We start from the raw sequence: 23,831 nt of genomic DNA on the forward strand, positions 1-23,831 counted from the left end.
AAAATTACTTTAATTTACCATTTGCACCGATTTAGGATAACTGGTAATCTTTAATCTTGTTTCAAGAAATTTGTTATTGGATTTTATAGACACCTACCAACAGAAAAAAAGTATTTTCCATAAAACTTCTCATTGGTCAAAGCACTCCCATCAGGCTAACTGGTGTCATGGTTCACCATCACAGAGACAAAATATATCAAACATCTATCGTGAGTCATGTCTGGATCTGGGCTGAGATCTCTTTGTCATGCTCCATTATGAATAGTGTTTTAGTAAAATGGATCCGAGCATGAGAAAATCTCTTATTCTTTTTGTTCTGAACAGCCAAGACTAAAACAAGTGTTTATCATTGACTTCACAATGCAGACAGGATGTTTGTGTCTTTGGGTTCCAGTTTCACATGGTCTTTTTACACTCTGCAGAGGGATGAGGAAATGTAGAAGTGCCGTAGGAGGGCTTGTTTTCCTCCATGTTTGCTCACTGTGTACCATGTACGCAATCAGCAGGGAGCCCAATAAATGAATGATGCTGCTTGGGAAATCCAGTCTGCAGCCAGATTTGTGTCCACACATAACTGAGATAGGAATGCGTGCCAGGAATTTTTGATTGATTTTGCAGTTTGAGATCAGATCTCTATGTGGCCAAACGTGAGACTAGGACTGTCCCTTTGTATTTGTTTAACCACGGGAAGCTAATTAAATTAATCTGTAATGATCTGTTCAAACTGTGCAAGTGATTTTTAGTTTGGCTTGTATTCCAGCAGGGAACCCTGCTCTTTTCCAAAAAGTAAAATGGATACAATAGCCTCTTTCCAACCAAGTAGTTATAGGAACGTAGTTATAGGAACAGTCCACTTCTAAACAGTTCTACTAACTACTCTACCCCAAAACCGGTTTTACCATTTGCAATTGCACTGGCCAAGTGGCCACAGGAACTGGTAGGAGGGGTAAGGGAGTGACGCAAGCACGGCAACGGTCTTTATAGCGTCGTCACTAGACTTTAGCGCCACATACAATAACAAACCAGCATGGAGGAGGCCATTGGAATGTTCCTGTTGTGCCCTGCCGGGATCCTCATAACGGAGTTTGAAAAACACAGAAGATGAAGGCTCCAGCGTAATTTGATACTAATTAATATGATGGAAGAAGATACAAGAGCAGAGTGCAAAAGGCAAACGAAACGACGGGTAAGTTTAACTAGCATTAACAATTAGCTGGTTGAATGCGTGATGTTTGTCTTATGAGTTAGCATACGTAGGCAAATTGCAACAGAAGAATATGTACTGTTTGTGTTTCAGACGTTGCTAGGTCCCTAAGGGTTCCTATGCAGAAAAGGGAAAAGATCCTGCCCTGATGTAGGAGCTGAAAGAGTTACAGGAACTGCGGTCAGAGGAACTTAATAATCCCCAAATTGGTCCAGTCGGAACTAGAGGATGGATACCCGAACCGAGCCCGTCAGCACCCGACGGTACCCGACGGGCCGGGCCGGGTTCGGACAGATATTTAGAAATGACGTTCGGGTTCGGGTCCGGCTTGGTCACATTAGCGCGGGATTGGCATTGAACATTTTAAATTTACAAAAGCTTATTATGTAGGTGTGCGTCTGTGTTAACGTGCACTTGCCCCATGTGCGCTGATGTGCTCATCTGTTGACATTTTCGAATGCCTTCCTACAGTTGCTTAATAAAAGCGGGCTTTCCACAAAAACAAACGTACATGTGTCATTAGTATGAGAAAAAAAACGAGATTTTAACTGTGTCGGGCTCGGGTCGGGCTCGGACATAAATATCTTAATGCCTGTCAGGCTCGGGCCGGGTTTGGTTACTGCTCTGTCGGACGCGGACCGGGCTCGGACAGAAAAATGCAGCCCGATCCGCACTCTAGTGTGAACACGAGAAAAAAAGGGTTCTGGGAACGTTATGTTCTAGGAACTGCAAAAATCCCTCTGGTCGGAAAGGGACTATAGACACCAGAGCATCTGAGAAGCAAAATGAGTTGACATTATTTTAGGTTTATTATGGACGAAGGAAAGTCTGTAAATCTGAGACGTTAGCTGTTTGTTTGTCACGGAAATGACGCAGTGGAGACGCCACGATTGAGAAAAACAATTTCAATTGTACAGAGCAATTTAGGATTAGGATACTTTGTGAGTTGCAATCTTATTATTTTGAAAAGTTTAGGTGCTAATTCACATTCATCTGGACAACAATCACCACTGCAAATAATACGACTTTTAATTTAATTCCCTGGTACCATTCAGGTGCTTTTGGTGACCTGTACATGTATTTCAAACTTTGCCCCTCCATGTGCCCTCTTTGTGACCCAGTTTGTACTTTGATGTCCTGGAAAAGAAAGGACTCTTACTTTATGGATCCCTTGAGAGTTCCAAAGAGTTGACCTGCCTCTGTGCTCCTCACCTCCATCTGGCTCTCTCAGCTCCTTCCTCCTCCTCTCCTCACTGTTCTCTTCCCCATCTGCCATATACACTGCGTGTATGTGTTCATGTCACTCCCTGTTATTATTTATTCAGGTTCTGCATGTAATATACAATATGAGCATAACTCCGCTGTGTGTTTGCGCCTTTAGGCATGTATGCATGCTATAGGACCACAGATGAAGTGCTGTTTTGCCCTCATTCTGTCATTTTGTCTCTCCCTCTCACACGCACACATCACTTTAAATGCAAACAACATGGAATTCACTAGGCAAAAATGTTAATGGGAATAGCTGCAAAGTAACGCCCACCATCAACAAACACACATCTCACTGGGCTTTTATTGCAGTTGCTTTACAGTACCGCAACAAGCACACACCTTTCTTCTCTCACACATAACTCTGCAGAGGCATCCTGAGTACAGCAGGGGAGGGGGAGAGAGACGGTGGGGGGGATTTGTAAAGCGCTCCATAACTTTTTGTCATTTCATAGGCAGCCTTGGATGAATGGATTATTTATGGTTTGGGAAAGAGGGAGCAGGGCAGGGAGATATAACAAGTTAGTGAGTGAGAAAGAAAGAAAGCGCATGCAAATAATAGAGAGTAGGATAAAAAGTGAGCAAATGACTGAGTTGAGAAGCTATAATCACTACACCGTTGATGATTACGCTGCTCCAGCTCTCAATCACACAAACACACACACACTCAAATACACATCTGAATAAACATGATCTACTTTACACTGGATAAATCCATCGAACACAGAAACTACACAGGTGCAACTGCGTAAACATGGCACAGCTAAAATACATTCACACCTCATACACCTGAACACACACACACACACACACACACACACACACACACACTGTATAATGATGTACATTTTACTTGAATTAACTGACACTCGTCTGTATTCAGCAGATTATATGGATGTTGCAGTTGACTTCTTTTTGCCGTAGCCTTGGTTGAAGTGTACACACTGATGAATGTTACAACGCCGACAAGAAAACGCCAAGTGCTCGCACACTCACACACTCATACAGTACTTACACACTCATACAAGAACACACTCATAAGTAAGTCAACACACACACACACTGACAAGAAGAGTCAAGCAGAGAGGCGAAAATACGTAACCAGTGACACAAACATAAAGTAGCATGAATAATAAATAAAATACAACTATACAACATCTCCTCACACTGCTGCTCATCCTTCATATCCTTTCCTCAAGTTCAAGATATAAATCGGCCTCTGTAAACACACACACACACACACACACACACACACACACACACACACACACACATATATATATATAGACACACAGACCAGACAGAATGACGTAAATAACAGAGGGCAGCAACAGTAATAATCTCAGTGTCGCTATGAGTGCAAGGCCCGGGCAGAATGCCAATGACCTAAAGGTACGGTGGCTCGAGTGAGACGAGACAGAGACTGACGGAAAACATACTATGGATGTAGGTTGTATATTTTTATTCTACAATTGTACATACATGTACATTCTTTTTCATTCATCTGAGTATATTTTCTAAATAGGTGTTCTGGTATTTTTTATATCTTGTGATCTTATTTTATCTTATTTATAATGTCTAGTATATTTATTGTATTTTCTGTATGTGTGTATGCCCTTTTAACTTGCTTTTCCCAGTTATCTAGTATCTATCTATTAGGGGTGGAACGGTACATGTATTCGTATTGAACCGAAACGGTACGGGCGTCTCGGTTCGGTACATGAATTTACACGGAGAATACATGGTATAAAAATAAATAAAACTCGCGTGCAAATGAATTAATGTAATGTGGAACTACTGTTACATACGTGTTTCTTAGGGACACCTAATCTGTAGCCCCGCCTTAGCGCTGAAGCTCCCGAGCTCCGCCTACATGTCAAGTCGGTCCAGTGAGTCCACACCAGAGTCATGTCTTTCTCTATCACTCTGGCCCCTACGAAGCAAACTAGTCCCTTCCATATACAACCAAACACGGATGTACTGTAGCTGTATCCCTTCTTGCATCGACCACAAATGGCTTCCAGGCCCATTTGCTTCGCTGTTAGCTCCGCTGTTAGCTCCGCCGTTATTCGTTAGCTCCGCCGTTAGCTCCGCCGTTAGCTGTTAGCTCCGCCGTTAGCTTCGCTGTTTGCTCCGCTGTTAGCTCCGCCGTTATTCGTTAGCTCCGCCGTTAGCTGTTAGCTCCGCCGTTAGCTTCGCTGTTTGCTGCTAGCTGCGCTGTTAGCGTGTGAAGCTAACGCCACAATTCGCCAACTGTTCTGTGTAAGAAGCTGCTCTTTTAATACCCCTGCTCTGTGCATTCACATATGAGAGCAGCCCTTGTCTCCCATATCACACTACTAGCTACCCGATTTCTGTCTGTGCATGTCTTATTTTGTTTACAAGTTCCAGATGGAGTCTGGAGATGATGTGGGGTAGCCTACTTATTGTTTAGGCTACTGTTTACATCTTACTTTATACACTTCAGGCTGTTGCAGCTAGCTCAGGGGAGAGACTGGATCACACTAGGTGGTACAGCCTGAGACATGCACAATAAAAAAAATTGCCTTCTGCATTTTTGTTATGCTTTTCCCTCCATTGTACCGAACCGAACTGTGATGTCTGAATCGAGGTATGAACCGAACCGTGACTTCAGTGTACCGTTCCACCCCTACTATCTATCTATCTATCTATCTATCTATCTATCTACAAATATATAAAAATGCATCGATAAAAACACACAAAAACATAAATACATCCGTGAACATGAACACGCATAGAAAAAATCTGCACAGAGAAAGATATAACACACGTATGCTCATATTCACACAAATACACACGTACTCACACACGCATGCACACACACACGCACGCACATACGCACACACAAAGGTCAATGGTGTAATTCTCTGCTGACAGAGTCAGTGCTACTGTTCTGATCGCTGTAGACAGAGGCAAGCTGACCACTTGTAATTTGTTGTGACCTTTACAGCGCCGGCTAACCCAATGAAGAGCCCGTAGGCTGGCATCTGCTCGCACTAATGTGTGTGTGTGTGTGTGTGTGTGTGTGTGTGTGTTGAACATATGATGTCTCAACAGCCTAGAAACTGGTGGCAAGAAATAATAAAATATTTAGGAAAGTTGTAGAAGTTCCTGGAATGAACTACACGAAGAGGCTGACCGAGTCACTCTTGGGTTAATTTCCTGCCGTAGATCGATTAAAAGAGCAAGGCACCGATGCTGCCAGGGTTAGAGGTTTTATTCTCACTACGGTCGACCATGATTGAAAATGTGTTTACTCGTGATACTTCACGTTTTGTGGCTTGAAGGTCTACATCGAGGGCTTTACCTTCCAAACCGAATGGAGGAGGAAGGGTTGAAGAGGATGAAAGGAGCAATGATAAGATGAATAGAAGTGTAGAAGGTTGGGTAAAGAGGTAGATTAACCCTTGTGTTGTCCTCCCAGGTAAAAATTAACACTTTTTTAGACACTGTTTTGACATTTGTGTCGCTTTTTTTGGAATTCATGGTCAATAAACCTCATTTATATAAAATTATCTAATTTTTGTGTTAGAAAAAAGCAGAAATTATGAATGATTTTAACTAATAGTTAAGATCAGAGTAATGAAGGTAATGGATAATCACAGATATGTCAAATGTTTAGTCAGGATAATGCTATAAAATTGATTAAAACACCCAAAAGTCAATGAAAGTAGAGAGCTGATCCTTAATTTCACTTGTGAAGAGCGTTGAATGGAACCATCCATGTTATTTTGGGGCAATTTGGTTAAAAGCCCAAATGTCTGATATAAAAACTTTGAAAACGGGTCAAATTTGACCCGAGGACAACAAGCAAGAGACATGGATGATAGAGAGGGGAGGGAGGGATGAGAAAGCCGGGGCAAAGGTGTTGGCTTAAGATGTGTTCGGAGATAAAATGAAAAACGTGTCCATCATGTCTATTTTATACAAACATTTTCATAGTTTACTGATTGCTTTTGTTTGTTCATTGATTGAATCAAATGTCAGTTGTTTCATTTGATGTGTGTATTTGGCCGTATTGCTTTTTTTGTTCTTCGTGAGAGGCATTCATAAGCTGAAATGGTTTTCAATGTCACTACCGCACCACTTTTTCTTTTCTTTTTTTGTTTTGTTACTGTGGCTCGTCCATTGTAGGGTTTTTGGTTTGATCCCGGCTCTTTCTACTCTCCACATGTCGAAGTGACCTAGAGCACGCTGAATCAAAACTCAAATTGCTCCTGATGTGTGTATGTGGAGAAAAACTGTAAGTAGCAGTAGCCAGAAGCATCTGTAATTTAATATGAAATAGTTGCTACTAGGGGTGTCACGATCCTCCAAATCCACAATCTCATTTGACTTTCAATTTTAAGGTCATGATTGGATTCAATTTTTGATTTAAACTTTTTTTTTCCAACAGGGATGGAAATGCCACAATAAGAGCCTCTAGGCACCCTTCTGCTATATAGAAGGGTAAACAACAGTTTGAGTTGCTCAGAGTGTACGAGGTGCAAATGAATGCACCATTAGTTTAACGAGGTGCACCTGAACGCACCATGGAGTCCCATCGGCGCCCACGTGCTTTACCTTTGCTGTTTGTTTCTATAATTTACTCACGGGGAAGGCAAAATGTTGCCACACCTGTGACTTCAGGGAAGCAGGAGGATTTTTTTTTTCAATTCTGTTGTTTCTCCGTCATCTCTGACTCCGGCGGTGGCCATTGTGTCTGGAAAAATGCAGCTGCAGGCTGCCGGTAAGCTAACATTACCTTGTGTCTTTAGCTACATGCTACCAGCTGGTAAGCTACGCTTTGTGTGTTTTTTTGTTTTTCTTCGGACATACCCAAGTAGGCGGAGGTGGAGAAAGAAAGAATAATGGGGGAATCGCCAAGCCTGCTTTTAATTTCAATAGTCGAAATTTCGATCAGTTTTTGATTTAAACCCGAAATTGTGACATCCCTACTTGGTAATGCACTTGCTGTATTTATATATTATAATGTTTAACACTTTCTAAGTCTGACTTCAGGAAGAAAGAAACATTTTGTCCCGCAGGTGTGACCCTGTGGATCTATTAGATGTTCGTGTTGAGGACAATCAGTGCAACATGTGTGGGAATAACACCCGGACTGGCACCCTTGCAGCTTAGCGCAATACTGAGAAACAGCAGCAAAATTGTTACTGCTAAAAGCTCATTAGAGAAATGAAACGCCAACAAAAAGGTGCCAGTTTGAAAATTAACATGCAAACTGAACATTTCCTCTCACAAAAATATGTAATTGAGATCCAGGTCATTGGTCAAGTGGTTTTAAATGCATCTGTGAGAATTTTTCATGCGAGGGCTCGGGTCAAACAGCTTGGCATGAATTCTTCATGTGGCTTTTTATGAGCCATTAAAGCCAAAACACTATGTCCTTTTTGGAAAATGGTGCTTCGAGAGATTTATTATTTATTACCATCGAGTATTGTATCATCAAGTTTATCATCATTTAGTAAACAGAGGTTTTTACAAAGATTCCGACCGTTAAAAGTGGCTGACGTGATTTATATTCATACCATCAATCACTTTTTAAATGAGGTCAACTCCTTTCAAATGCTCTGTGTCACTCCTGAATGAAAAGGTCTTTGCATGACTCACAGCTTTAAAAAACATAACCTAGAGAGTGTTTCTTGCTCATGCTGCCAATAACTGTCTACTAGCAGGAGACAAATTCTTTTTTAAATCTGAGATATCTCATTTAAAATGTAGAAGCTCTGGAGAAAACCCGCCTTAAAAGTCAAGGTGTCTTTCTTCTGCTGTGGAGTGGGAAACACACAGAAACCTACAAAATGTGTTTAAATTGAGGCAGATATGTTTTGAAAGAAACTAAATTTGTGCATGAATTATGTTTGCACTCAGAAATTACAGGGGAAATTACACCTGGTAAAGGTTTTGGTTAAAGCGGCACTAGTCTATATCCACGTTATATCGACGTTCCACTTCTGGGATTGCTCCAATGCTGCCAGAAATTCCGTCGGATCACGCTATATTCACCCGGATGTCCGTTACCTTCCACTTTCTTCGTGTTGTAATTAAACTCCGGTGGATTTCTGAGGACTATAGTTAACTGCTCCTCAGATCTCTGCAGGGTAAATCCAGACAGCTAGCTAGACTATCTGTCCAATCTGAGTTTTCTGTTGCACGACTAAAACAACTTTTAAACGTACACATGTTCCACCAAAACAAGTTCCTTCCCGAGGCTATTCATGGCACCATGGCTCTGTCAGGCGCTTAGCACCACCCAAGACCATTGTGATTGGTTTAAACAAATGCCAATAAACCAGAGCACATTTTTCTCCCATCCCAGAATGCTGTTTGGACTAGCCAGACCCTCCTCTGCAGTGCTGTATCATAACCTTTCATATTAACCTAGGATAAAATGACAAATAATGTGAGGGGTGTTTCTTGTTCTAATAAACCCACACAGAATTATCACAGAACTCTTCAGTTTCCCTCACCTCTATATGGAGCATTTAAGCATTTTTGAGCTGATTGTTTTGTTCTGGTAGGTTTTGGCCACTCTGTTTATATCAACCACATTTCCAGCAGCAGCAGGCAGCTGTTTTCATTCATTTCAAACTCTGATATACCAACTATACACTACCTGCCCAGCACCAAACATCAGACGGACAGAGTTAGCAAACAGCTTGTGAACAAAGTAGAGCGTTTAGCAGATATGTTCCTCAATAATTGGTGGAGCCCAAAACAAAGCTACTGTAAAAGGACAGTACGTATTGGCCAGAAACAAGATTTCAAATAAACGCTAATGTTGCCTCATATCTGCTGGATGGGTAAATAAGTAACCCTTTATTTGCCTTAACTTGTTGTTACGTCAATGTTGTGTTTTACTGGGCAATTGAGACCAAAAAAAGCAATCTGCCGCAGGGTAGTGCGGCAGGGGGGTGGGTCAATGAAACAGCCCATTTGTGCGACGTCCTGTTGTGTTCTTAAACCACCCCAACAAATCACAAGTGGACTTCATATTTCACAATTACTGTTTTCCGTCAGATAGTTTATAGATCTCGACGTTTCCAACCGCACTTGAAGGCAGCTTTATTTCACAGGAGAGAGAGAAAGAAAAGAGACGAGCGAGACATAGTGAGTGCTTTGTTGTTGCAGGAAACATTCAGCTATTACACAAACTCCCGGGCAGTTCAGTGCTGGTGTTTCGTTTTTTTACCCTCATAGTGTTTTAAAACTTTCTTGTGGCAGCGATAGAGGCAGTGATGTTTCCCGTTTACTGTACGGGATTCTCACACCGCCTCAAACCATAGCTCAAAAAACAACAAGTCTGATCTCTGGTTACATGACTTGCCACCGCAGCGTGACGTGGGGTTCCGTTTCTCCAAAAGTTGAGTCGGTCTTTGCTGGACCGTCGGACGGCCGACACAGGGAGCCTGAACGCGGCCTTAGGCTTGTTTCGCTGTCCTACAGTGGCACAAAATCCACTAAAGTAGCTTTAAATATTGTTGAATTGAAGTTGACATGTCCTCTCTTGTCAGTGTTGACTTTTTCAATACTTAACCAAACCCACAATCTTTCCCTAACTCTTTACCTAGTGTTCTGTTGACCAAACATAACCATAGAAATTTTAATGCTCTATAACACCTATTACTTATATCCAGGAAACACTTTGGTTGACCAAATGAATAAGGGTTAATTAGTACTTAAAGTATCTTGTGTTAAAGCTATCCTGAGGAAGCAATTACAAAAACATTCCTATCTAAATAATTTGCTAGGTAGACTTTAGGAGATATATTGAATTTTGTAGGCAATATTTCACCCACCCTTTAGCAGGTTCTTCTTTTTGTAAATATATTGATAACAAGTTACACTCAAAAGGCTTTCTGTTAGCTGTGATGTTGTCTGGATTATTTAATTTGAAACAAACAACAAATTGTATGATAACCATATACCTCTTTATTTAGTTGCCAGGAGCAGATATTGGAGGGAGAACAAATGAAAAATGTTAACAGTAAACATTTTGCAGATACATTCAACATGTTTCCTCTTTATATTGATTTAAAAAATATATATATAATCCAGTTTCATTTCTGTAAAAAAGAAAGGTATTGTATTTGGTAATGCAAATTAGTTGTATATTAACGTTATCAGGAGACTGGTTGACAGAAACACACACCACTCAAGCATGAAGCATAAAAAAACACTGTGTTTTAGTATTTTTCCTGTGTGTGTGTGTGTGTGTGTGTGTGTGTGTGTGTGTGTGTGTGTGTGTGTGTGTGTGTGTGTGTGTGTGTGTGTAAACGTGTCTCCAATCTATGCCCAGAGGTGATTTCCCAACAGTCTGCCTCTGATTGGATTTGGTTTAATTCAAATAAACTGGGGCCTTGATTTAAATGGAAAGCACTATAGCCTATTATGCGGCACAGTGGAGGACAGTCTCACTATATCAACTCTGAATTGCATTAAAGCTCTCACTCCCCCTCTCCCACTCTAACCCTCTCCCTCTCTCATCCTCTCTCCGTTTTTCTCTCAAGGTCAGTGTCTGACGGACAGGCTCGCATTAACAAGAGAGGGATATTTTCTTTACAAAAATCTGGGAATTTGCAAAATCCCACGTGCAATGTATAGAGGTTAACAGAGGTGTCGCAACTGAGGAAAGGCTACCGACTTTGCTATTTCTACGGACTAGAAGAAGAAGAAAAAGGTAAAAAAAACGGCAGAACTGGCAGCAGCATTGATGTCAATGTCAACAGTGGCTAAGATGATATTGGACAGGGACGTCACTAGGATTGAAAGACAGGGTGGGCTTAGTCCCCAGGGTATTTGTAGCTGGATATATATCATTTGTTGCGTCTAAATATAAATGAGGATAAATCGAATTGTTATTGTTGTTCTTATTATTATTTAGGGGGGCTTAGGAACATTTTGGGGTAGCTTCAGCCCCCCTAAAATAGGCCTAACGACGTCCCTGATATTGGAGTCAATGGATGAGGAAGAACAGATCTCTGGTCGCGCACCTTAAATCCTGGCGCGCCAGCGAGATCTACGTTATTTTAACGTCACATTGTCACGCGACAGGTCGGGAACGGCTATTGTAAAGAGGCCTTGACGATAACTAACACACAAAAGTCAGTCAAAGTCAAGTTTATTTCATCCATAAAAATGGAAATTACAGTGCTCATACCCGCCTAATACAATACAATAAATACAATATAATACAATACATAAATACAATACAAAAGTCATAAAAATGTACGTTTAAAGTGCTTGTTGTGCTGTCTGATAGTCTGAGGTATAAAAGAGAGAGCATACCGCTTATTTCGTGTCACAGGAGGCCTTAGCCTACCACTACGTTCCATAACTCTGCCCGTCAAATCACCATGAAGAGGGTGACCCGGGTCCCTCGTTATTTTCTGTTCATTTTTGCCAGACGGATGTCATATACTTGATCCACTGTATTTAACTCTCCTACCATTTTTCCAGCCCTTTTAGTCACTCTATCAATCCTTGCCTTCTCGGTTATCCAAGCATTCCCAACCCAACCCACCACACAGTAACTCCAAACACTACATATCACTGACATAAAAAACATTCTCACCACATCTGTATTCACCTTAAAGGACTGCAACTTCCTCATACAGTATACACGTGGACTTAATTTTTTCATCAGTAAGTCGACATGATCTGACCATGTTAGCCTATCATTAAAAACAATGCCCAGATACTTGTATGTGCTCACTCATTCTATTACTGAACCTTTAATTTCCACTGCCTCAGTTGTCATCTTATTTCTCCTGTAATCAATTACTAATTCTTTAGTTTTCTTAACATTGAGTTCTAGGAAATGAGTGTCACAAAAATCAACAAAAGCTTTTATCTCATTTTGATAGTGACTATAGTCATCATTTTCAATTAACTCAATGAGCGCTGTGTCGTCAGCAAATTTAACAACTTGACAGCTTGCCTGCTGTGGACGGTAGTCTGCGGTTTAAAAGGTAAAAAGAAAGGGTGATAAAACAGTTCCCTGAGGTGACCCTGTGTTTGTCATGATCTTGTCTGACTTAACTTTTGAGTTTAGCTTGACAAATTGAGACCTGTTCTCTAAAAAAATTAGAATGAAAGAAATAAATACACCTGGAACCTTCATCATTAAAAGCTTATTTACTATGACGTGTGGTTGTATCGTATTAAATGCTGAGCTAAAATCATAGTACAGAATTCTCACACACCGTCCCCCTGCATCTAGGTGAGTATAGACACTGTCCAGTTTACAGACAATAGCATCCTCTGGCCCTCTCCCTTTCTGATAAGCAAATTGGCAGGGGTCAAGAAAATGCTCTACATGAGGCTTCAGACTATTTAACACAATTTTCTCACATACCTTCATAGCTATGGAGGTTAGAGCCACTGGTCTTAGATCATTCATACACTCAACTGTTGTCTTTTTAGGTACTGGTATAATGCAAGATTGTTTCCATAAATCCGGTAACACTTCATGAGAGAAACAATAATTAAAAATACTTGAAAAAATACTTGCTAACTGAAAAGCACAGCCTTTTAATACTTTTGGAGACAGTCCATCTGGACCTGCTGCTTTAGTAGCTTTCAGCCTCATAAACATACCATATACCTCCTGATTATTTGTTTGCAGGGTATAGTTATCATCCTCTGTGCTCTCATATCCTTGAGTCTTTGTCTTTCATCAGAAAAGTCTATTTTTGTCAAATCTATTATAGAAATGATTTAGGTTATTAGCATATTCCCTTGTGCCATTTAACTGAGATCTATTTACCTTCCCTTTCCCTGCATATACACTCATTAACCGCATTCCTTCCCAGACTTTCTTCATATCATTCTCTTTAAAATAATTTTCTATTTCGCATTTATACCGATATTTCTCTTTATTTATTTCCCTTTTAAGTTCTTTATGGATCTTTTTCAGTGTATTCTTGTCTCCCCTAGCAAAGGATTTCCTTTAATTTCAGCGTTCATCCATGGTTTACAATTTGCATATACCTTAACCCTCTTCTCCTGCACAACCATATCATTGCAAAAATGTATATATCCACAGACGGATTCAGTAAATTCATTTATATCCTTGGCACTATTTACAAAAACCGCCCAGTCCGTATTTTCAAACGAATCTTTCAGTCTCTCCATCGCATCTTTTGTCATCTTTTTCACCGTGATCGTTTCCTTTTTGTGCCTCTTTACGAGTGGGATATATTTGGGACAGAGCAGGATCAGATTATGGTCCGCCTTGCCCAAACCTGGCAAACTTCTGGACATATAAGCATCCTTGACCTTAGTGTAACAGTGGTCGAGGACCGTTTCGCCCTTTGTGTTACACTTGACATGCTGATAGTAGTGTGACCCACTTGACTTTACAATACAATGGTTAAAATCCCCCGTTATCACAACAAACGCGTCAGGCGATGCAGACTCAATCCTGTACACTGCCGCTTGTATCTCCTCAGCCGCCTCCTTAGACACATTTCTATGTGGCACATAAACGGCCATCACAACCACATGTGAAAATTCATGAGGGATATAATATGGGTGAACACTGACAGTCATTATCTCAGAGATTGGGGTACAAGTATGTGTCTTAATGGACATATTATTTGGGTGACAATATTCCTCATTCACATACACCATCCACAGCCACTAGTTCAGCAGTGTGATTTCTGTTGAGCCAAGTTTCGGTAAAGACCATCAAACTTATTGATCTATATTCGTGGAGAAACAGGGCATTGGCTCTCAGTTCGTTCAGTTCTCACACACACACACACACACACACACACACACACACACACACACACACACACATTTAAATAAGTGTCAGGGCTGTGATAGGCTATGATAACTTTGGTGCCACTGTACACTATTGAGGTTGGGAAGGTGACAGTATAATATAAGAAATGTATTGCACTGTTGCTACATTAGTGTGTGTGTTTGTGTGTGTGAGAAATAGAGATCCAACAGGTGGGTAATTGTCCTGACGAGACAGAAAAACCCATTAGCCCTCTGTCAAAAAGAAAAGTAGCTCAGTCCATGCTGGTTGCTGATATAGATCTGTCTGTCTGTGTGTGTGTGTGTGTGTGTGTGTGTGTGTGTGTGTGTGTGTGTGAAAGAGAAGAGTAAGAGAGAGAAACAAAAAGAGAGGGAATATTGAAGTGTGTGAGGTGGAGATGAAAGAAAGAGTGGCAGAGAGAGAGAGAGAGAGAGAGAGAGAGAGAGAGAGAGAGAGAGAGAGAGAGAGAGACAGAAGGTGCAAAGTCAGGATGAACAAAAGGGAACATAAAGTAAGCTGTTTGATCATCTTAAACCAAGATCTCACACACACACACACACACACACACACACACACACACACACAGTCACCATATTCTCTTCAAATAAACATGGACACAGACATAAACACAGTGATACAAGATTGTTTTTCTAATTGAAATGGACTACTATATACACCAGCATCTTATAGGCTATTCCCTAATGGAATCAGATCCTCTCAGACATCACTCTCTCTCTAACACACATACTGGACACACACACACACACACACACACACACACACACACACACACACACACACACACACACACACACACACACACACAATTTCTCTACTTTTCTCTAATTGAACTGGACCCTTGAGAAACACAACCAGGCCGTTACGCATCAGTGGCCATTACCCACAAGGCAGTGCGTCAGGGCCGTGGGGCCGCCCGGCCACCCATTTTCTTCGCCTTTCACCCCACATCCGTCAAAAACAGGTACACGCCGCTCCCGGTGTTTCTCCACTATCTCTCTTTATCTCTCTCTATATACTTTGTCTCTTTCTGCAGGGAAGAACGTCAAATTTAAGACTTTTTTTAAGACCTTGTTAAAGCCACCCAGCCAGGTAGGAAAGTACATTTTCTTCCAGAGGACATCTTCTATCCTCTCAATCTGATTTTAAAGGAATTTGTTCCTCTCTAGGGGGATTTTTGTTGACCTATAAATTAATCTGCTTGTGTGTTGGCTGGTAAACAGTCTATTTGTAGTCCGTTACTGAAACTTTTTTTTTTTTTTTAAATCACCATATACCATCACATAAACAGAGATACATTCCTCCACTCCAGGCTGCAAACACAGTTTGTTTTCAACTCAGAAACCATTTTATTTTCACACCCGGAGCACGCTGCAAAGAATCGGCTAGTCATAACTTATCATGACTTATCTACGGTGGCCCACAGGGGACGGTGGCTGCATCAGGAGAAAAGGGCAGAATGTAAAAAAGCATTTATGTCCCCCTTTTCAGTCTCAATTCCAGTGTGTGATATTTAATGTGTATTTGTTGCCTCAGGCCATGTTAACCTCTGACCCTGAATAAATAATACAATAAAGAAACAGAATAATTAAAGAATTGAAAGCAGCTTGTTATCACCTTAACACAGCTGATTAAAGTCTTGAAACTTAAGATGGGCTGCCAAACAAAAGGAACTGGAAATGATTAGGGAATACAATAAAAATGTAAAAAACAAAACGTAACGGTAGCCTACTACTCTTTGGCCGGCTCGCAAGCCCAAACAAGTGTGTGCGGCGTGCCTGTTGTTTTGTTTCCAGTCTAGCTAGATCCGGTGTGGTGTTGTAGTTTTTAGTTATTAGTTGTTGCAACAGCATGTGAAAAAAACTACAAAGTTTGCTATGCCAAAAAGAACGTTAATCTCGCGATAAAACAATTGACGCCGTTAAAATGGGTTTGCGTTAATGCCGTTAATAACGCGTTTAACTGACACCACTAATTCTATGCCAATGTCATTTTAAAATTCAATGTTTCTGCTCTTGGTTGCATTAATTCAGCCAGGGTTCGCCATCTCAGTTTCTAGCACCACAGAAAGACCTTTAACAGCAAGACAACTGCATTTTTCAGTTCCAAAATGCATATGAATGTTACAAAAATATTTCATAAGAGCGTTTTTTAATCTGCCACCTCAATGGTCAAAGTTAGGTTATGGTTAGAAAAAGATTACAGTCGTGGTTGAAGAAAACCAACGCTGACCGTTGACAGTGGTCCCAAAAAAATTCAACTTGACTCAAGTTTTAGCTGAAACCTACTGTAATTTCGTTAACGAAGCGTTTAAGACGAATCGATGACAACACGGCACCGATGTCATTAAAAGCTAACTGTTACAATATCAACATGCAATATCATTGACGGAAAAAAACTCTTGTTTGAATCTGTTTACTTTATCGATCGTTGCAACAAACGATAAAATGATTGTCACTGTGATACTATGACATAATACATATTATTAATCAGGGTTTTGGCATCTTATAAAAAGCCTCCAAGCTCATGAATATATTGCCAAGACTTCCTGGACCATATTCCATCATCTTACTGGTACCTGAAGCAACACACCTCCACTTACACAGGCTCTTGCATTTAATTTAAACTGAGGGCTGTTTTCGGTTTGAACGCCTGCTAAGAGGTTTAGCAATAACAACGTCACACTACTTTCCCTTTTGCTCCTGACAACGGGCATAATTGTGGCAGGGTCAGAAGCGGTGGTTTTTAGGTAGACCTTAGGCCTCCTACACATTGGCTGCGTGGCGTGAGCGTGGCGTTTCTGTTGCGTGTCAGTTGCGTGGTGTTTTCTATGTCTTTACACACCAGAAACGTGTCTGACGCAGCGCTGATATGTGATTTGGATCACCCTTGTTCGACATATGGGGAGAGAGTTGTGGAAATTTACTGCACTCAAGCAGTAGTATACTTCATGTTAAACAGAAATATATACTGATTTGATTACAGCAAAGACAACGTCGGCAGTATTGACGGCAAAATAGGCTGCAGAATATTTTGTTCTGTATTGACAGGTGCAATATTTGAAAATCGATAATTTTTTATTATTGTTTTAAATTACATTTATATCTGCATTTATGTCAAAACTTAGAGACTTTCAAACATCAAAATGTCATTTATTAAATGTATTTGTGTCAAAATGACATATAAACATCTTTTCGTGTTCTATTTTGCCTGGAAACGCTTCCAACACGCTTGCGTGTTGTGTAAAAAATAGGTGTCGGTCCTATTTCTAGCATGCATGCGTTTTCGACGTGCCCCGTGCTGCGCCTGAGACGTGCGTGTCACGCAGGCAGTGTGCAGGAGGCCTTAGTCTCGCTTTGCCAGTCCTTCCTCCACAGCGCTGCGGAGGAGGGTCTAGCTAGTCCTTCCGGGATGGGAGAAAAACATGCTCTGGTTTATTGGCATTTCTTTAAATCAATCAGAATCTTCATGGGCAGTGCTAAGCGCCGGACGGAGCCACAGTGCCGCTGCAAAATAGCCTTGGGAAGGAACTTGTTTTGGTGGAACGTGTATGTTCAAAGGTTGTTTTAGTGGTGCAACAGAAAACTCAGATTGGACAGATAGTCTAGCTAGCTGTCTGGATTTACCCTGCAGAGATCTGAGGAGCAGTTAACCATAGTCCTCAGAAATACACCGGAGTTTAAAATGCCAAAACAAAGAAAGCGGACGGTAACAGACATCCGGCCGAAAAGGACATCTGGCGGAATTTCCGGTGACAACGGAACAATCCCCGAAATGGAACGTTGTGGATATAGACTAAACATACATCATTTTTGGCAAACGAACAATGCTGTTGTTTTTCTGGTGAGGACAGTCTCGAATACTGCATTTATGCTGTAAACATTTTCTGTCTGAGAGGTGAACCTTTGTTTACTTACTTACTTTAGTATTCATGGTCAAAATGTTGACAACTTTCTCTTCTCTTCATAGCACTTCTTGTGCCCCTCTGTCTCTTTTATCACCTTTCTTTTTGTGTGTTGTCTCTCTCTCTGTGTCTTAAATTCCTTTTAGTCATTCCCCCAAGTATCCGCCCTGTCTCTCCCTTCCTTCCCCTTCCCCTCTGATCGCCTCTCTTTATTCTCCTCTCCCTGCTGTCTCTCCTCGTCATTTCCACTTGTCAGGCTAAAGGGAGCAGACAAATGGATGGACAGATGAATACCCAGATCTGCAGAGGGGCAATAAGAATGATGGAGCGATGAAGTAAAGGAGTGACAGTGCGTGACAGCGCTCAGCTGAGCCCTCTTCAGAGCCTGGAAGGGAGCGGAGGAGTAAGAAGCTTATAGAAAAAACTGATTGAAAGAAGAAAAATGAAGAAAGAGATGCTGGAGGAGGATGGATTTTAAGGCCATACCTATTATACCATATTTAGTAGTAACAGGTCTTTTTGTTGCCAATTGATGAAAGACAACAGTGATTCATCCTTCTAACAAGAAAGCTCTTATATTTGCTGCTTTAAACACACACTAAGCCTACGTCATACATAGGCTGAGTGGTCAAAAGGAAGCAATGTTATTTTTTCTGGGAAACAACAGAAGTACTGAACAATCGATCGTTCGTTGAAGGGATGGTTCTACATTTTTGGAAATGGGGTTGTGTGAGGTACCTATCTACAGCAGGGGTCTTCAGTGTTTTTTAGGCCAAGGACCCCTAATCTGAAAAAGAGACAGTTACTTACTATATATAATGTATAGAATTGAGTTGCATATTAAACTGGTCCTACAATAACGTGTAGGGCGGCCAAAAGACTTTAGATATACCTTTTTATGGGGCATACAATACTAAGGTGTTAAAATAATAATTGTTGACATAGTCATAGTATATTTATACATCATGTTTTAATGTTAAAATGTGGAACAGTAACTGCATCTGTGGATGGCTACCTTATAGGCCAGTAAGCCTATCATCAAAAAGATCTTTACATATAATATGTTGGATTCATGTTAATGTATTATTGTCCCAGACCCCGTGTTGAAGATCTCTGACCTACAGTAGTGGTGGCGGCATGCCCCCAGTTTGAAGAAGCAGACTGGAGTCCCGACATAAAAACTAAGCAAAAATCTGCATTTATTGCCTTTTTGAATGCGTGATCCCACTTAAGTCACATTACTGTGCCTACATGTAACCATTCTCAAAAGTGATTAAAAGGTGAAATGTGTTTTTTGTAATGTTAGATATTAAAGTGTAACTGTGACCTATAGTATCTCACTTTTCCTTCAGTGTTACTTTTATACTTTTTTATTTTATAAGGTTCTTCATGACTGTGTTGAGGAAAAATCCAGAAATTGAAGTATACAACATACAAAACAGTACAAAGCAATCATAATCATCACAGAAAATGGGAATGCTATAAAACTGCTGTAAAATTATCAACGTAGACCAGAGGTTCTCTTTGGATTTTTTGCTCTGTCCCATTCATAATGTGCTGCTGCCAACATCAGAATTTGTGTGTGAAGTATTTAAAACTACCCCGTGCCGTGATCAGTAATCCCTTATGTTATGGTAATCCCATAATTACTGGATTTATGTACAGAGGTAGCTTCAAAAGCAAAGCCTTGTAGATAAATATGACTCAGTGCATTTCCTTTTCTCATTTAAGAATGAAAATGTGTTGGAGTCTCATGAGAGGTGGGCCACATATGTGACACAACACAATACAATTCTTGGAAAAACAAGCATGTTTGTAATTTATCATGTAAGGCGTTCTGAAATATGAAAAATAATACCCAGGAGGATGTTATTCACTGGGATTACAGGTAGAAGACTGACACCCAATTGCCTTTAATCACAGTAGAAAAAAAAAATCCTTTAGGGGATTATATAACCGTTTGTGTATTATCTGAAAGACTCCCAAAAGAACTGTACACATAAGAACACAAGACAGAAAGAAAGAAGAAAGTATCTGTAAGATTCTTTGGTGCAGATACATTGTAGTTTTTATGGACAGTGACATTTTCTGTTTTGATTTGAGATGAAACAACAAATTTGTGGTTTAAACGAGAGCTTCCATCCATATCACATTTGTACAGTACAGTACATTACTCCACCCAGTTCAAGTGGATAGAATGGACAAGTCAACATAAACTTAAAGATCTCCTCCAGACATGTTTAAGACATATCCATAATATTTTGCTTGGAATAATATTTTTTTATGTTTTCTTTTTTTTTTTTTTTTTTAAATCATAAAGTTGCTTCAAAACTTCCTGACACAAGCTGTCTTCTACGTCACTAAAACTATGCTCACTGTGTGCGCACTGGAGGCTTCAAGTTTCCACATCACACTTGTGAAAGTTGCATTTTGGACCATGATTGGGGGCGTCGGATCGCAAAACCACTTCCATGTGTTGTCATAGATGGACAAAGTGTGAGCTCAAAGGGGAGCGTGCCTTTGCATGTGGCAGCTCCGAAGCTGTGGAATGATCTTCCTCTGCCCATTAGACAGACCTCTTCACTGTCTGTTTTTAAATCTTGTCTTAAAACCCACCTCTTCTCCTTGGCCTTTGACACCAGACGTTGACATTTAGATTTTATTGTTTTACTGTATGGCTGTCTTCTCATGTTTTATGCCTCTTTCTTGGCTTGAAGCCATTGTCGGCACTGACTTGCCATCACTTGAACACCTCAACAAGACCCGCTGTGTGAAAAGGGCTAAGAACATCTTCAAGGATATTACTCATCCTGGACATGGACTGTTTGAGCTCCTCCCATCGGGCAGGCACCATAGATTACCCCGAATACGCACTAACAGACTGAAAAATGCCTTGTTTCCAACTGCCATAACACTACTGAACTCTGGAAATGGCACGTAACAATAATCAGGATGGTAATGTGCAATACAAATGTCGCTACTTATGTAATACTACTGTGCAATATAACCATGTGGCAATGACTTGTGCACTTATGGTTAGCTCCTATTTATATAAGGTTAGCTCTTATTCATATATAAATCTTATATACATTTATATGTTTTATCACTTAACTTTTACCTATATTTTTAGCTTATTTTATTTTTATATTATCATTGTATGTTGTTATTTTATAGTATATGTTATTCTAGATAGACTTAAAGATTTATTTATATTTATTCAATTGTTCCAGTACTACCAGACATGCATTTTATCACTTTTTAGTGCACCCTTGGGCTGTCAAAAAGTAATCTCATTGTGCTACACAATGACAATAAAGTGCTTGTACTTGCTTGAACTTGAACTTAACTTGTTTTATTTGTATTCAGTTTGTATTTTATGCCTGTGTGAGTAATGTATTTTATGTCTTTATTTATTATTCTGTACAGCACTTAGTCAACTTTGGTTGTTTTAAAGTCCTCTATAAATAAAGTTTGATTGATTGATTGAAACAACATCAGTACTCGTTGTCTCCTACTTCTGTTTTCAGTGAGTGCGGTCCATAAGTGAGGTCAGGAGAATGACTAGACCACTCAGAACATCTCACAGTTTGACCCTAAACACTCTTTGGTTTCACTGCCTGCCTGTTCTGCTGAATTGATATAAGTCTGGAGGAACAATGTGAAATATAAAAGGCTACATTGCTCACCCAGTAGGTATCTTCTCCTCGAATACACTTAAAGCTGAAATTCAGCACATTCACCTCAGTCATTGTTTCAATTCAAATGTGCTGGAGTACAGAGCTAAAATGACAGAAAAGAAAATACATCACTACGCATAATACAGAGTTCTTACAGACTGCACTTTTCTGCATAATGCTACAGTTTGCACATGTCAAAGGTTCCTGGTGAAAGTTAGTCAAGAGTGAAAAAACCCATAGTGATTCAATGTTCATTAAAATTCATGAGGAGGTGACAGGCGTTTTAAACAGCACTACTGTAATATATTGATACAGCTGGTGCTAACTGGTGTAAATCACACAGCCTGCAAGGGCTTGGCTTCCTGCTGCTATACTGCACTTTTGTCTGATAATTACTTTAAGACAGTGTAGAGATAAAATCACCACTCAGTTTTACTGCCTCTTTACTTGGTGGATTGTTGTTTTGAAGGTGATCTAAAAACGAATACTAATACTGTAAAAACCATCTAAGTTATATAGGAATTTGTTTTTGAAACTTACAAACTTTTGTTTTGAAACTTAAATTACAATTCCTTTTTGTAGCATTTGGATAACGTTATCGTCATCACCACCATGTGTCATTGTTGAGATTTTCAGTTGTAGTTTTTCCTGTTTTGTTTTGTTTTTTCCCCTGTACCATTCTTGGTTATGTTTTCATGCTTCGGTTCCTGTTTTATTTTGTAGTCTTTGTTTCTCCTGTGTCATGCCTTGTTTTACCTCCTGCCTTGTGTGTTTTCTGTGTGATTAGCTGTTCCCTCATTCACTCACTCACTATTCCCTATATAGTGTTTATTAAATAGTCAACTATATAGGGAATGACCAAACGAGATTTCGGACACTCACTGAAAATATTGTTGTGTCAGTAGATGCGCTGGTTATTTGTGTGACGGAGGCTGGCGCGCCCAGCATCATGTAAACAAACTGAAACAAAATTATTTTTAATACGTCCCTGAAACAAACGGAGCCCTCCGGAGAATAGTAAAAGGGTGTATATATGTTGCATGTTACATTTACACTGTTTAGAAACGAAAGCCTGCTCCATTTTTCCTTTTCAGTTTCCGCGGGTGCTTCTGCTTCTTCTTCTTCTCGGGGAAAACATTGTGGGATACGGGAGTAAAATGTAAGGTACATTGTATGTACACTCAAATTAGCTGTGCATAGTGGGTATTTTATAGTGGACTATATAGTGAATGAAATGAACAGCGGAGAATTCGAACACCACTACAAAATGGTGAACACACTACTATATATAGTACACTATTACCGTGATAGGGAACGGTTTCCAACACAGCTATTGTGTGCCATGGCCTGATGTTTTCCACCTCTTCCTCAGCCCTCATGTCACCTGTCCCTCGTTTCTACCCTTGTTACCTTGTATATGTAGTCTGTGTTTCCTGCTTGTTCCCCATGTATTTGTTCAGTCGTGTTGGATCTGTTTCTTGCCACTTTTGGAGTATAATTTTGGATTGCCTACCTGGATTTTTGCACTTCAGGATTAACAAAACCTTGGATTTTTGCTGTTTAAATAAATTCTACACCTGCATCTGCCCTGTGGTGTTGTGCATTTTGGGTCCAGAATCCTTTTTTTCCTGCTTCAGCACTCAGCCAGCCGTGACACCATGGCATTCATTTGAAGACTTTAACACAATTGAAAAGAAATGCGAGTTACCGTAGGCGCGTTTCCGTCAACTGTTTTGGAGTGAATAAACTAGGCTACGGCGTAGTTTGGTCAGAAGTTGGTGCTATAGGCTACGCATGGCTGTGATTCGCCAGTAAACAGAGTATAAGAAGTAGAGGTCGTGAACTGGAAACAAAACAAGCCGCCTCAGCCATCTAACCCATCCAAGAGCGAAAAATAGAGATGGATTCAGGAATATGGTTAAATTGGAAAAGTTTAAATTGTTCTTTCATGTCTGCTAGTATTGTATACAG

The 23,831-nt window shown here is 40.3% G+C and overlaps 1 protein-coding gene and 1 long non-coding RNA gene across 2 annotated transcripts in view; both read right to left on the reverse strand.

Annotated features, from left to right (window-relative positions):
* The window catches only part of LOC116047078, a 9,625-nt gene extending 8,539 nt beyond the window's left edge, over window positions 1-1,086 (reverse strand). The window contains exon 1 of the long non-coding RNA XR_004104312.1: window positions 994-1,086. This is a non-coding gene — a long non-coding RNA (uncharacterized LOC116047078). The remainder of the gene's footprint in view (window positions 1-993) is intronic.
* Window positions 1-23,831, reverse strand: part of pvrl2l (PVR cell adhesion molecule related 2 like) — a 325,590-nt gene that overhangs the window by 53,794 nt on the left and 247,965 nt on the right. The gene's annotated exons all lie outside the window — the stretch shown is intronic.

The sequence above is a fragment of the Sander lucioperca genome, chromosome 14 (genome assembly GCF_008315115.2).
Source record: "Sander lucioperca isolate FBNREF2018 chromosome 14, SLUC_FBN_1.2, whole genome shotgun sequence".
NCBI lineage: Eukaryota > Metazoa > Chordata > Actinopteri > Perciformes > Percidae > Sander > Sander lucioperca.